The sequence below is a fragment of the Belonocnema kinseyi genome, chromosome 7 (genome assembly GCF_010883055.1).
Source record: "Belonocnema kinseyi isolate 2016_QV_RU_SX_M_011 chromosome 7, B_treatae_v1, whole genome shotgun sequence".
NCBI lineage: Eukaryota > Metazoa > Arthropoda > Insecta > Hymenoptera > Cynipidae > Belonocnema > Belonocnema kinseyi.
Window position 1 is genome coordinate 139383716 of NC_046663.1, and position 13580 is coordinate 139397295.

Genomic DNA, 13580 nt, shown 5'->3' on the forward strand with positions numbered 1-13580 from the left:
ATCACTCGGTAAACTCGTACTTTCTGTATTCTGATTCTGCTCAAGTTGCGTTTCCTTTGATTTATTTACATCCTTAAATTGAGCAGAACCCTTCATTTCATACAGCCGTCTTTTACACTAAACACAAACAAATAAATCATACAGACCACTAAACCTTTGATCACATTTTTCAGATACACGATATAACTTATTTGTAACACAATTATGATTTTTCTTTTTGTAAGGGTTACAGCATTTATGAGGAGGCGTCATGATGAAAACAAAACAACTAATCCTCGCAAAATAACGGGCTTAGCCGAGCACGTGCCGTGCGAGATTTTCATTTGTTTTTGCGGCGACTGCATTATTGGCGCGTAGTAGATGCACATTAAAATATTTATATCTTTTTTCCGAAGTGAGTGCACCAAAATTTTATTGCGCAGTCGTCTAGCAAACAGTTTAAGGAATATTTAGGGAAAAAAATTTTCCTACAACGCCGAGAAGTTAGTTGAATTGCAATTTGTTTATAACAAAATTGATTATTGATTAATAAATAAAATTTTTTTGATGTGCATTGTATTGTATCCTATTCTCCTACTGATTCTTAATGCACCATAAAAATTGCATTCAATTTTATAAATTACTCACCGAGATATTGCAATTCGAAAAAAAAGCATTTGAAAATTTCAATTGCTTATAACTTTTCGAAAAATGAAAATTTTCAAAAACTGTTTTAGCACATCATTGGTGATATATAAACCTTCCAAAATCTGCAGAAAGATATATCAAAATCGACCGGTCAGTTTTAGGTGGCTCACTTGAGAAATTTTGACTCAATTTAATTAAAAATGACGAGTATGGCTGTAATCTTGTATATGCATTAGAAAATATATTTGTGAAATGTATGCAAGCGTTTCATCTGCTTTAGGATTGAAACTAGGTTTGGGATTAAATGGGTAATATTTGATATATTATCACATATTATTTTAGACAATCAGTCAGAAACGCCACCTACAACATCGGGATCGACAATAGCAACATCAAGAATCAATGGTGAATTTAATCTTAATCATGAAGAAAAAGAAAGTGATTTTGATCACATTCCTCTGAAAAGTAGTTCTAGGGACAGATTTGTAGATAAAGATGACACTTTTTCCGATAGTGATGGTAGAAGTTCCACCGTTTACGAAAATATAGAAACTGTAAATGAAACTTCTGAGACATTCATTATTGCAAGTAATGCACAGGAATACAATTTCACTGACAATGAGGTGACTGACGATGATAATGCCGAAGAGATAATGCTTCTGAGATGTCCACAAAATCGTTAAGAAAATGTTCCGCCAATCTCTGTATATCTCGCTTCTCAATGAGCGACGCGTGCACTCAATATTGTCAATACCTGCTTTCTCGTAAAGAACTGACGGCGGAACAGACAAGAAGAGCCGAGAACGGTACTGTGTTGCTTATTGGGAAAGGAAAATTAATCGAAGAAGTGACAGCCATCATGCGCCTCTTTTTGCAGGACGACGCTGTTAAGCCAGAAGTGTACAATAGGTGTATTTATATGGAAACCCGATTCTACAGCGTAGAATACACAAGAGCAGAAAAAAGAGACGACAGCATCGTATTACTCTATTTAGGAAGAATCGTACAAATTCGAAGTTTTCCCGTTCTTGATAATCAGTGTTTTGTGTTTATAATAACAGACATTAAGGAAAAATTAATATTCATTGATGCTGGTAAAGATATTAGATATACATGCAGAATGCCGAACAATATAGAGATTCAGTAAAGCAGTAGAGACCCCGTATCGTTTGAACCCTTGGCGAAGGATGGGTGCTTAACGAACTGAAACTTTCATTTTGGTCCCTTAAAAAGTATAACGAACCGCGAACCAATCCCATAATTATTGTCAAAATTATTGTAGTCACAGACAAGGATAACGGCGACAGATAAAAGCTACGATAAAAACTTGTTTATCAGACTCAGTAGGTCTCAAAACGTGGAGATTTCGTGAAATCCGCGAAAGTCTGTTTTCACAAAAAACCAGTACCTTATCATGAGGATCGGAAGAAAAAATAAAAAAGATTGTAGTCCCGGAACCCCCTCCTGCTGAAATCTTGAATTTATTTTTTTAGGAGAAAAACGTGTTTGTCGAACCCAAAAAAGACCAGCAGACGTACAGAATGCGTCAGTAAAAGCCAAAAAATTGAAAGGGAAAGACACAAAGGTTTTACAGAAAACTCTTAATCAGAGTAAAAACCCAGAGGAAAAGGAGAAGACACCTGTAAAGAATATGGTGTGTGAAGTTTCTAATATAATTCCGACCGAATCCATTTTAAATCATGCAGGTCAGCCTATGAAGCATGTTTTTGTACGTGGCAAGTAAAAAGACACGTATTTTTTAAAATAAAGATAGCGACTTTTTTACATTTTTTATGAATATTTTTAAATTTTAAAGGCACAATAATTTTTTGCAAATTTTACTTTAAAAGACGTGGCATGTTTGCAATTTATGAGATATAAAGGTTTTTCTTGTTTTCAGTTTATCCAGTTTTTTGTACTCTTTCAAAATTCATAAAAAAATGTTAAAAGATAATAAAAAATGGTAACGTTATTTTGGATTTTTGAAAAAGAGCAAAAAAAATGTTTTCTCAAAAACCCTACCTTTTCTTTCTGAAATTCTTAAGAATAATAGGTACTGATGTAGTCTACCTACCATAAATTTTTTAATTGGAATTTTTCATTTTTCGAGAGTAAAAATTATTTTTGGTTTTTTGAAAATAACTTTTTCCCCGAAAAAGAAAAAATACCAAATGTAAAATTATGGTAAATAGACTATATCAGTTCTAATTATTCCAAAAAATTTAAGGGGGAAAAAAGGTGGAGTTTTTGAGATTTTTTTTTCTTTTCTTCAAAAATCCAAAAAAACGTTTGCTATTTGTCCTTATTTTATATTTTTGTGGATTTTAAATAAGTGCAAAAAATGCAGAAAAACTCATTGTACCTTTAACATTTTAAAATATTCGTAAAAAAATGTCGCTATTTTAATTTAAAAACATATGTCTTCTTATTTTCTACGTAGAAAAACATATTTAATGGCAAACTAATCCTGAACATGTCACCCGCCAACCTGCATGATTGGAAATGGATTCGGTCTTCCTCGACTGTACTTATTGCGTTTTAGTTTCTATTTGCATATTTAGTTTCAATTTTTAGGAAATAAGTCATTTCAAAGACATGAGCCAAACAATGGTGGAATCACCACCTTGGGAATCACCTTCTACAGATAATTTTGACAGTCTGGAGAAGGTTGTAGAGTCAAAGAACAATACTAATATTAACAAAGTGGCTGTTTTGTCGTTAACAGACATTTTAGCCAATACTGAAGGTAACGGTGACTCGAGGAAGGGTGATAGTCTTGTAAAGAATACTGAAGGGCTTGCAAATTTAGCCACAAAAGATTATTCGGCAAAGGGAATCTGCACAAGTCGCGATAACGAAAATATCCTAAAGGTAATACTATCAAATATGTCATTATAACGACAGTTTTGAACTTTATTTTTGAATATTTCAGTTTTATAATCGTATTTATTTTCTATTCAGGTATCTCTCCAAAGCAAAAAAAGAAATTTTAGAAATAAAAAAACTTAAACTGTCGCTAAAAAAGGCTCACGAAGTAATCGACGTGGAAAGAGAGAAAAATATTAAACTTGAAAGCTAAAAAGCAAGCTTAAAGTTGATGCACGAGGAAAGTTATGCTTTAAATATCGAACTTCAGAGGGAAATTCTCGACCATTTTAAGCACGGCACAGGTAAGTAATACCTATTCCGATTTTTCAATTGTTTTCAAAGTAATAATATGTTTCTTACGTTAGGAAATAAGTGTTTTCAATTTTTAAAGTATCTTAGAGAACACAGGCCTACAGAAATGAGACTTGTTTCCCCACTGATATCAGAAGGTGTTTTCTTACGTAATTTTTCGCGCTGAATCCGAATCTTGCAGCAGAGTATTTCTAGCACGTCAGGATATCGAGATATTCGTCAATTTGGCCAACTGATTCGGATTCCTCATGAAAAAATCAACGGAAATGCACATACATGATTTCTGATATGGTCAAATATGCACAAGCGTGGGACCATTTATATAAAAAAATTTCGATTTTCTGAGGTACCTAAGCACCAAACGTTTCATCAAACCGATTTTCTCAGAACTCTCTATCAAAGGCATTTTGGGTCGCTGATTCCCAATTTTGACTTCAGAGTCGTAATCAGCTACTGAAAAAACTCCTCGATAGTGATTGATTTAGAATTATAACGATTTTTTTCTTGGGCCGCCATAATTTGTTGATGTAAAAGGTCCTGCAGTTGTAAATATTTTATCATATCATAATAGATGTATGTATGTGCATTTCCGTACATTTTTTCATAAGGAATCCGAATCTGTTAAAAAAATTGACAAATATCATCGTGTTTCGAAGATATTTTCATCTGAAAATATTGCAAAACGGCCTTTTTTGCACATTCAGGTTAAAATATCTCAAAATCATAACGTGCTAGACAAATTCTGCTGACAGATTACGATTCAGCGCGAAAAATTACTTGAGAAAACACCTTCAAATTTCATTTGGAAAAATCTTGTAGACCTATGTAATTTGAAATGAAGTTTTTACCTACTTTGTACTGAACGAATATGTTTTCCTTTAGTTTCCAGATGTTGAAAGCTCGATTGAAAAAATCAAAAACAACATAACAAATGAATGGCCCAGCGTAGGGTTCATTAGACAATCTGATAAGCACGTACGTACATATTTTGTTTCGCAAAACATAACAAATATTCTGTACCAAGCCCTCGTTACATTATTTTTCAAAATTGCAGATACATCTCGGCAGAGGAATTTATATGCCGCTTCTCTGTTATGATGCAGTTAAAGTAAACGCTAAGAGTAAATTTAGTATCTTTGTTCGAAATATAGCTGTTTTTGTTTTCACTCCACAAGTGTTAATAAGTAGTAGCGTGGAAGGAATAAAATGCAACAGAACAAAAACTTCGCACCCTGCGTTAGACAGCACGAAATTATCAGCGATTCACGGTAAATATACATATTATATAATTCAGCAGTAGAAAAGACTTTAAGTTAAAGATGATAAGGTTATTGGAATTACATTTATTTACAGATATCTCGCGTTTTTACCTAAAGGAACTTGGAACCAATAAGGTAACAATCGGATTGCTTGTAGACAAGATCGGCCGTATTATAAATTCTAAAATCTCAGATATGCGAAGACTGCCGGGATCTCGAAGGAGCAAGTCCAATAAGAGGAGCACGGGTAAGTTATATTAAAACTAATTGGCTGTACAGACCCCCAAAAAAAATAAAAGGTTTTTGAGAAACTTAGCCTTTTTGTCAATTTCTTGAAAACAACATAGGGCACGAATATGGCGGTCCAGAAACTTATAGTACGGCTCAAATTCAACATTGAAACTTGTATTTTAAGGAGAATATTTACAAAAAAAATAATTTCCGTCGTGTATTTTGAGTGGTGACAGGCTTTGGCTGAGCACCCTCTCGCTCGCCGTGCCGCCTAGGTGGTAAAAAGTGGAAAACGAGCGGGCGCGCAGCAAAACCCTGTCACAAGTCAAGATACACAACAGAAGTAATTTTTTCAATATAATATCCTTAAAATACAAGGTTCAATGTTAAATTTAAGCCGTACTATAAGTTTCTAGAACGTCATATTTGCACCATATGCTGTTATTAAAAAATTGTCGAAAAGGCTACATTTCCCAAAAACCTTCTCTGATGCAGATAACCTGACACCAGATTCGGATTCAGTGACCCCAAAAACATATGGGTATGGCAGTCTGGTTAACAAAACATGCCACTTTCAAGTTTTTATGTGCCTGTGCTATTGAAAGCGTATCTCACTGAACCTTCTTTTATATTTTTCAAGATTGTTTTTTCAAAGTTGTTGTTAGAACGTTGTGGGATTTCTTATTTTCAGATAAATTGTCAGAAAATTTGCATCCAGATGTGATATTTGAGGAAACCATTGACGAAAATTTTAACGGCTACAATACTACGATTAGACAGCGATTAGACAGCGATTGGAGGAGAGGTTCAAGATGTAGACGAACTGGACGAGGAAAATGGAGGAGAGGCCGATGGAGATAATCAGGACCATTGCATGGTGGCCGCTGGACCGAAAAATAACTGGGAATTGAATTTTATTCAATTTATAATCATTCTATATTTTAAATCGTTCAAACTTAAATTAAAACTTGAACGGATTTCGACAAATTTTAAACAAAATGTAGATTTTTGAAGATTTCGAAATAAAATTTGGAGGCTTCTTAAGGATTTTGAAAAGTTTTTAACAAAATTTTCTCAAGATTCCTGGGAAAATTTTTTATTATTTTTTATTTTGAAGAATAATTTTGAAGAGAATACATAAAAATATTTAAAAGCAAATTTTGGTGCATAAATAAAAATGAAACAATTATTAATTTAGAAAAAGTTCGAGTAAGTTTAAGCCGTATTTAAAAGTTTTGAAAAGATTAAATATAATTTTAAACATAAAAAGATTCCAACAAATTTTGAAGAAAATGTAATTTTTTGAAGATTTCAATCAAAAAATTTAGAAGCTTTTTAAGCATTTTGAAAAGTTTCAAAAGAATAATCAAAAATTTTATTAAGATTCCTAGGAAAATTGATACTGATTTTTTATTTTTATTTTTAAATTAAGTTGAAGCAAACATTCAAAAAGATTTCAAAAGATTTCCAAAAATAATTTTGCAGGATTTAAAAAAAAAATTGTATGAAAAATTCGAATGATGTTAAAGACATTTAGAAGTTTTACACAAAAATTTATTATAATTTAAAATTAGTAGATTCCAAAAATTCTTGACAAAATCTAGAATTCTGAAGCTTTTGAAATTAAGTTTTGAAGCTTCTTATGGATTTTAAAAGGTTCCGCGATAACAAAAAAATGTGTAACTAACTACTGAACAATGATTAATTGGTAACGTCCTCAAATTAAAGTACTGTAACTTCTAATTTAAAAAATGTTCAGTTTAGGAAATAAATTTGTAATTGTTTAATTTTTAATATTTCTGACTTAGAATTGATTAAAATTATATATTTTTTAAATTTTGCAAATTTATTGATTTAGTCTTTAATTTGGAGCGTTGAAAATGGTAGCATGGATTTATATTGTTTAAATATTTGAAATGTAAAATTTATTAAAGTTCAAAATTTTTTATTTTGCAGCATTTAATTTTAAATTATTCAAATGAAAAGTGTTAACAGCTTCCATTTTTATAACTTAAAATGAACACATTTTTAGTATAAAGATTTCGAATCTTTTAATTTCAGTGACCTTGAAAATTTTTTTTAAACTGAAAAAACCAGAAAAAGTGTATCTTTTTGGAAACAAACGTCAAAATTTAATCAATAATAACTTTAAAGAAATATTGCTTTGTCAAATCAGAAAATTACCGTTGTCCTAAAACTCCAAAAAACAACATATGTCTTAACCGAGATATTCTGCGGCCTGAATTGTAGAACCTGTCTGATTTGGATAGGATTCTGTCAAATATTAACAAAATTTAAATTATTATTCATCATAAGTTATTCCTTTAATGGCCAGGATAAATGTTTTATGACCGGGAATTAACCGGGTTTTGATCGGGAATTTTTTGCCTCGCTCAAAACGGCCACCCTGCATTGGACCATCTTCAATATATTACTTATTAGCAATATTGCTAAAGACATTCTAAAAAAATTGTGATTACAGAAGAAAATACTTAAAATTGATCAATGTACATGATATTGCGTAGCGTTTAAGAAAAAGATTGATATAATATATCCAGTCACGTGCAGAAGCTCGCAAGCTATTTAATAGTTCTATATTGCGCATTTAAAATTTAAAACCATTGTATAATATCCTACAACGTAGAGGCATATTCATTGAAATTAGATTATTTCTTTTGTAGAGTAAACGGGGGTTTTATTAACAACCTAACCTCTGTTTATTCCGAGGGGTTAATTACTCGGATTTTCGGTGTACACTAGATTGAAAGATTGTATGCGATTGCAAAGGACCACTCATAATCTCATATATCTCTGTTGAATATTAATTGAATTAAACTTATTCATCAAAGTTCTAAATGAAAAATATTGAAAATCCCTAAAAATCTTTAAAGTGGCTTGAAATGCTTGGAGATTTAATGAAATCCTTTAAATTTAGAGAAATTTATTGAAACACCTTAAAATTCATTAAAATCTGTGAAATCGTTAAGAATCCCTAGAAGTTCAATGAAATTACATTTATTCTTCAAAGTTTGGAAACTCTTTGAAATCACTTCGAAATAATATTTTTTCTAAAGGGGGATTGAAAAGTATTAAAAAAGATTACATGGGATTGCATAAGATTGCGAGAGTGAACACCATATTGCAAGAGTAATTAACCCCTCGGTCAACCCCATTTTATTTTATTAGTTTTGTTTTGTTTTTTGTCTCAAGCATTAAAATCTTGTCGTTGAAGCCTCACCGGCAAAAAGAACATCGGATTAACACAAGTTTGGTGTTCATGGAGTTCTAGAGTTTTTATGTATTTTGAACCTATTTTTCTATTTTGCGGTAGCGTTTTAATCGCTAAAGTTTCAAGTTGTCGAGGTTATTTACTTCACTTCAATCTCAACCTCAAAAGTTTGTTTTTCCTAACTTAACTTCCAAAATTTTTAACAGGGACAAAAATAAAAAATTTAATTTAGCTAAATGTCGAAAACATTCAAAAACCGATTTCGGCTATTTTTTAAAATAATTATAATGATAATATATATAAATATGATAAAATAATATAAATGATAAAAAATTGAAATTGAACATACATTATGAGAATAAGTAGATGTTAAATTTTGGTGAGGTTTTTGACACGTATCACACTTACCCGTAATGATGGAAAATCTGGAAGCGTCCATACACTACCTAAGAAAATTAAAAATATTTCTTCACGAAAGTTTTTTCTGATCAAAGAAGCGGATCATTAAAAATAGAAAGTCCAAAGATAATTTTAGCAACATTTTGAACAAGAATCTTCTCAAATATTTGAAATATCACTAATCAAAGTCTAACTTTGTAATTTCGTATCACACTTACCCCCATCGACCCCACGACTATTTTGACATTTAAAAAAATTCGATCTTCACAGCTTGATTGGCATTTTGGCGATTGCAGGGCTTTCGTAAAGTAGAAAAACAGTTAATATTATATACTTAAGATTGATTATATCGTTCTTCAGGGGTACCTCGAATCGAAATTAAACTTGTCATTTAAAGTGGAAGAAAAAACACAAAGCACCAAAGAGTGCTCAATGTACGTGATATTGCGAAGCGTGTAGGAAAAGGAAATATATTGTTCAGTTACTTCCAGAAGGCCACAGACCAGACTATTATACGTTTTCTTTATGTTTATGTGCCGAACAGATCACACGCGCCTAACAGCCAGTTCGATATTCCAAATTTAAAACATTTCATTGTCTATTTGGAATTCCGCATTGAGCCGAACAGATCACGACCGCCTGACAACCAGTTCGATATTCAAAATTGAAACAATTCCAGTGTCTACTTGGAATTCCGAACTGAGCCGAATAGATCACAAGCACCTATCAGCCAGTTCGGTATTCGAAATTGAAACCATTGCATTGTCTACTTGGAATTCCGAACTGAGCCGAATAGATCACGACCGCGTAACAACCAGTTCGGCATTCCAAGCTGAAACCATTCGAGTGTCTACTTGGACTTCCGAACTCAGCCGAATAGATCACAACCGTCTAAAAATCAGTTTAGTATTCCGAACTGAAACCAATGCAGTGTCTACTTGAAATTTCGAACTGAACCGAGTAGATCGCGACCGCGTGACAACCAGTTCGACATTCCAAACTGAAACCGTTCCAATGTCTACTTGGACTTCCGAACTCAGCCGAATAGATCACAACCGTCTAACAATCAGTTCGGTATTCCGAACTGAAACCACTGCAGTGTCTAATTGGAATTCCGAAATGAGCCGAGTAGATCGCGACCGCCTGACAATCAGTTCGGAATTCCAAACTGAAACCGTTCCAATGTCTACTTGGACTTCCGAACTCAGCCGAATAGATCACAACCGTCTAACAATCAGTTCGGTATTCCGAACTGCAACCACTGCAGTGTCTAATTGGAATTCCGAAATGAGCCGAGTATTCCAAACTGAAACCATTCCAGTGTCTGAATGGACTTCCGAACTGAGTCGAATGCATCACGACCACCCGACACACCAGTTCGGCATTCCAAACTGGAACCATTCCAATGTTACTTGGAGTTCCGACCTGAGCCGAATAGATCAAGACTACCTGACAAACCAGTTTGGCATTCCAAACTGAGACCATTGCAGTATCTACATGGAATTCCGACCTGGGCCGAATAGATATAAAAATAAAATCAATGAGTTTCAGTTCGATTTAACTGTGACAATAACAGAACTGAACCGGTCCACGGCTTTGTGACAGGGGGGGGGGTCAAAAAACGCTAAAAAGCTGTGACATCATTTATGGAAGTCCCCTTAGATATTTTCGCCCTTATTTATATGGACACAAATTTATCCTTATTACCGACCATAGACCTTTAGTTTGGCTACATGGATTAAAAGATCCTGTGTCAATATTAGCTAGATGGAAAATTAAGCTTAGTGAGTATAATTATGAAATTCAATATAAACTTGTTAAAATACATTCAAATGCTGATACTTTGTCTCGAAATCCTTGCAATATAGAACAATGGCGAGACGGAAAAATGCATTTTTGTGGAATGCTTGGCTCGACCCGGATCCGTGAGTGCACCACAGGGGAAGAGGTTTTCAATAATGACAAATGTGTTCAAAATGAACAAACTAATGAAATTAACGAATTGCTTGACAATGTTTTTATGACTAGTGAAATTCTTGATTGTGTAAATCCCGGAAAGGAATCAGATATTTCTGATTCAGAGGAGAATGACAGTGATCATAGCGTATATGACACCACAGATGATGAAGAAACAGCGATAGTACAAGCCCCCTCGGGTACAGCGATCCGTACGACCAGGTTTCCGATCGGTGTCGGGATAGGGACCTCCAAGCGGCGACCTACCATAGGACCTTACCTATGCTACTAGCTGAGGAGGATGGGCACTCGAATCCCGGAATTTTTAGGGAAGTTAAGAATTATGCCTTAAAAAATGATCGTCTTGGTGAAAAGACAAGTCTGGGGAGTGGAGATATCCCGTGGATGCATGCGATAAGCGGCTACCATTGTATTCGGCAACCTACAGTTTAACACCTGCCATGCTGGTAATTCTCATGGAAGCTAGTATTTTAGGGAACCCGAAGCCGGGCGATGTGCCGGCCAAGTCGAAGCGGCTGCACTCGAACTCAGTCCCGCGGTCAGAAAAACGCTCGAACTCAGTCTCCTGAAGAGGCTGCCCGGAGATGATACGTGGCAACGACACTCTCCCCCCACTCCTCTCTCACTCGGTTGACTTGCTGACCTTTTCAGGAAGGGAGGGAAAGGGGCAACTTGTCACACAGTGTTGTCAGCCTTTTTAGCATCTCGCTTTTCCCATCAACAATGGAATCTGTGAGTAAAATGCAGTCAATGGTGAGTGAGAGAGGCAGATATTTGGTCGTTATTAACGGCTACAAGTTCCGCTTTCATTAATTTTTGAAAAATAAAACAGAACGCTGACTTGTACTAAAAGTAACTGTAATTGTTTCCTTAAATTGACAGAAAGTAGGGAAATAGTTGAAAACACACATGAGCATAATCAGGAACGCATTAATTTAAAAGATTTAAATCGACAGAAATTGAGCAATGGCGTAAAAAGGAAAGCCACAGAATTACGTGAAATATCTGATATGCCGCCATCAAAAAGTATTCGTGGAGAGCTGGCTCAAGAAAATATAGAAACATTAACTACAACCGATGTTACTTTAATTCTGAAGAACATCGGTTATGCTCGAAGATCATTACAACCAAAGTAACCAAAAATTTTGAGTGATGTTCATGATGTCCTTGATAGTGTAAAAGTAGAAAGTAATAAAAAAGAAAATTTAATATTGGTCAATGATAGAGAAAAACATGTTATCATGTTTTCTGCTATTTTAAATTTAACCTTTTTGTGTCAGCTCTCCGTCATTTTTGTTGACGGGACATTTTACAGCTGTCCAAAACAATTCGGTCAAGTTTTTATCATTCTCGGACTTTCTCAAAATTTGTATATAACTCTCGTTTCCTTTCTACTTCTTGGAAAAAATATAAATTCATATGTTGCAGCATTTGCTCACTTAACTGCTGAATGTAAGAAACTGCATTTGAATTTGAAAGCCAAAATAGTGTATGTTGATTTCGAACCTGCCATAAATTCAGCTATTCGATTGAAGTTAAAAATTTCATTGATATGAAAGGTTGTCGATTTCATTTAGGCCAGAGTTGGTGGAGAAAAATTCAGGAACTTGGATTGTCTAATGAGTATAAGAAGAAAAACTCTGAAATAGGTCATTTTCTGAAAAACTTTCTTGGTCTCGCGTTTTTGGATCCATCCAATGTAGAAGATTGTTTTGTTGAAGATCTTATGGCTATCCAACCATTAGAAAAAAGAGTTGGAAAATTTTGCGATTATATTTTAGAAACTTATATAAAGAATGATTCAAATTATCCACCTCAGATGTGGGCTGAATTTTCTCCAACAACTACGCGAACAACAAACGGTTGCGAATCTTATCATTGAAAATTGAATGCTATGTTTAACACTTCCGATCCAAACATTGTTTTTCATTAAGACTTTAAAGGATGTGCAAATTGACACATACATAAAAATGAGAAGTGCAGGTACAAGGCGCGAAATTTTGGAAAAAGTACAATTCCTTACAGAAAGTATGATGTCCTTCCAGAATGGTAGTTTAGCAAGAATCGAGTTCGTTCGCAAGGTTTCGCGCAAATTCTTACCAGTGTCGGTATTTTCAATATATGACTCGAAGTGAAATAAATAGCTCCTTAAACAATTTTCAGGGGAATATATAGCTTATTGTAGCATTTGTTTCACTTCACGACATTGTTTTTTAAGTTTAGTGATAGTGTTAGGCATGATTGACAATAGATGTTCCCCAAATTTTTGTAAACACGCCAGAGTTATAATAATGCTATCAGTCCTAAGCCTGGAATCTATTGTGCAAGAAAGTGTGAAGGGAAATGTTGGGAAACAGTTGGAGTGAGAGAGAGGTTTGACTCCTTCGGACATCTTTCCTCTCTCTCACTTACGCGCGCTCATTCTCGCCTCTTCGTACAGTGGTACGATAGGGCCGCCAGTGGTGGGGAAAAGAAGGAACAGAGGAGAGAGAGCCGATGGACTGAGTTTGGGACTGAATTCGAGTACAGCCTTTTTCCTGAATTCTGATCGCGAGACTGAGTTCGAGTGCACCGAGTCGAAGCCTAGACAAGCGAGCGGGATGAGGGACGAGTGTCATAGATATACCTGCTCAGGGAAGAGCAGGTGGGCTATCGGCTGAAGGAGGCGTTAAATGCCT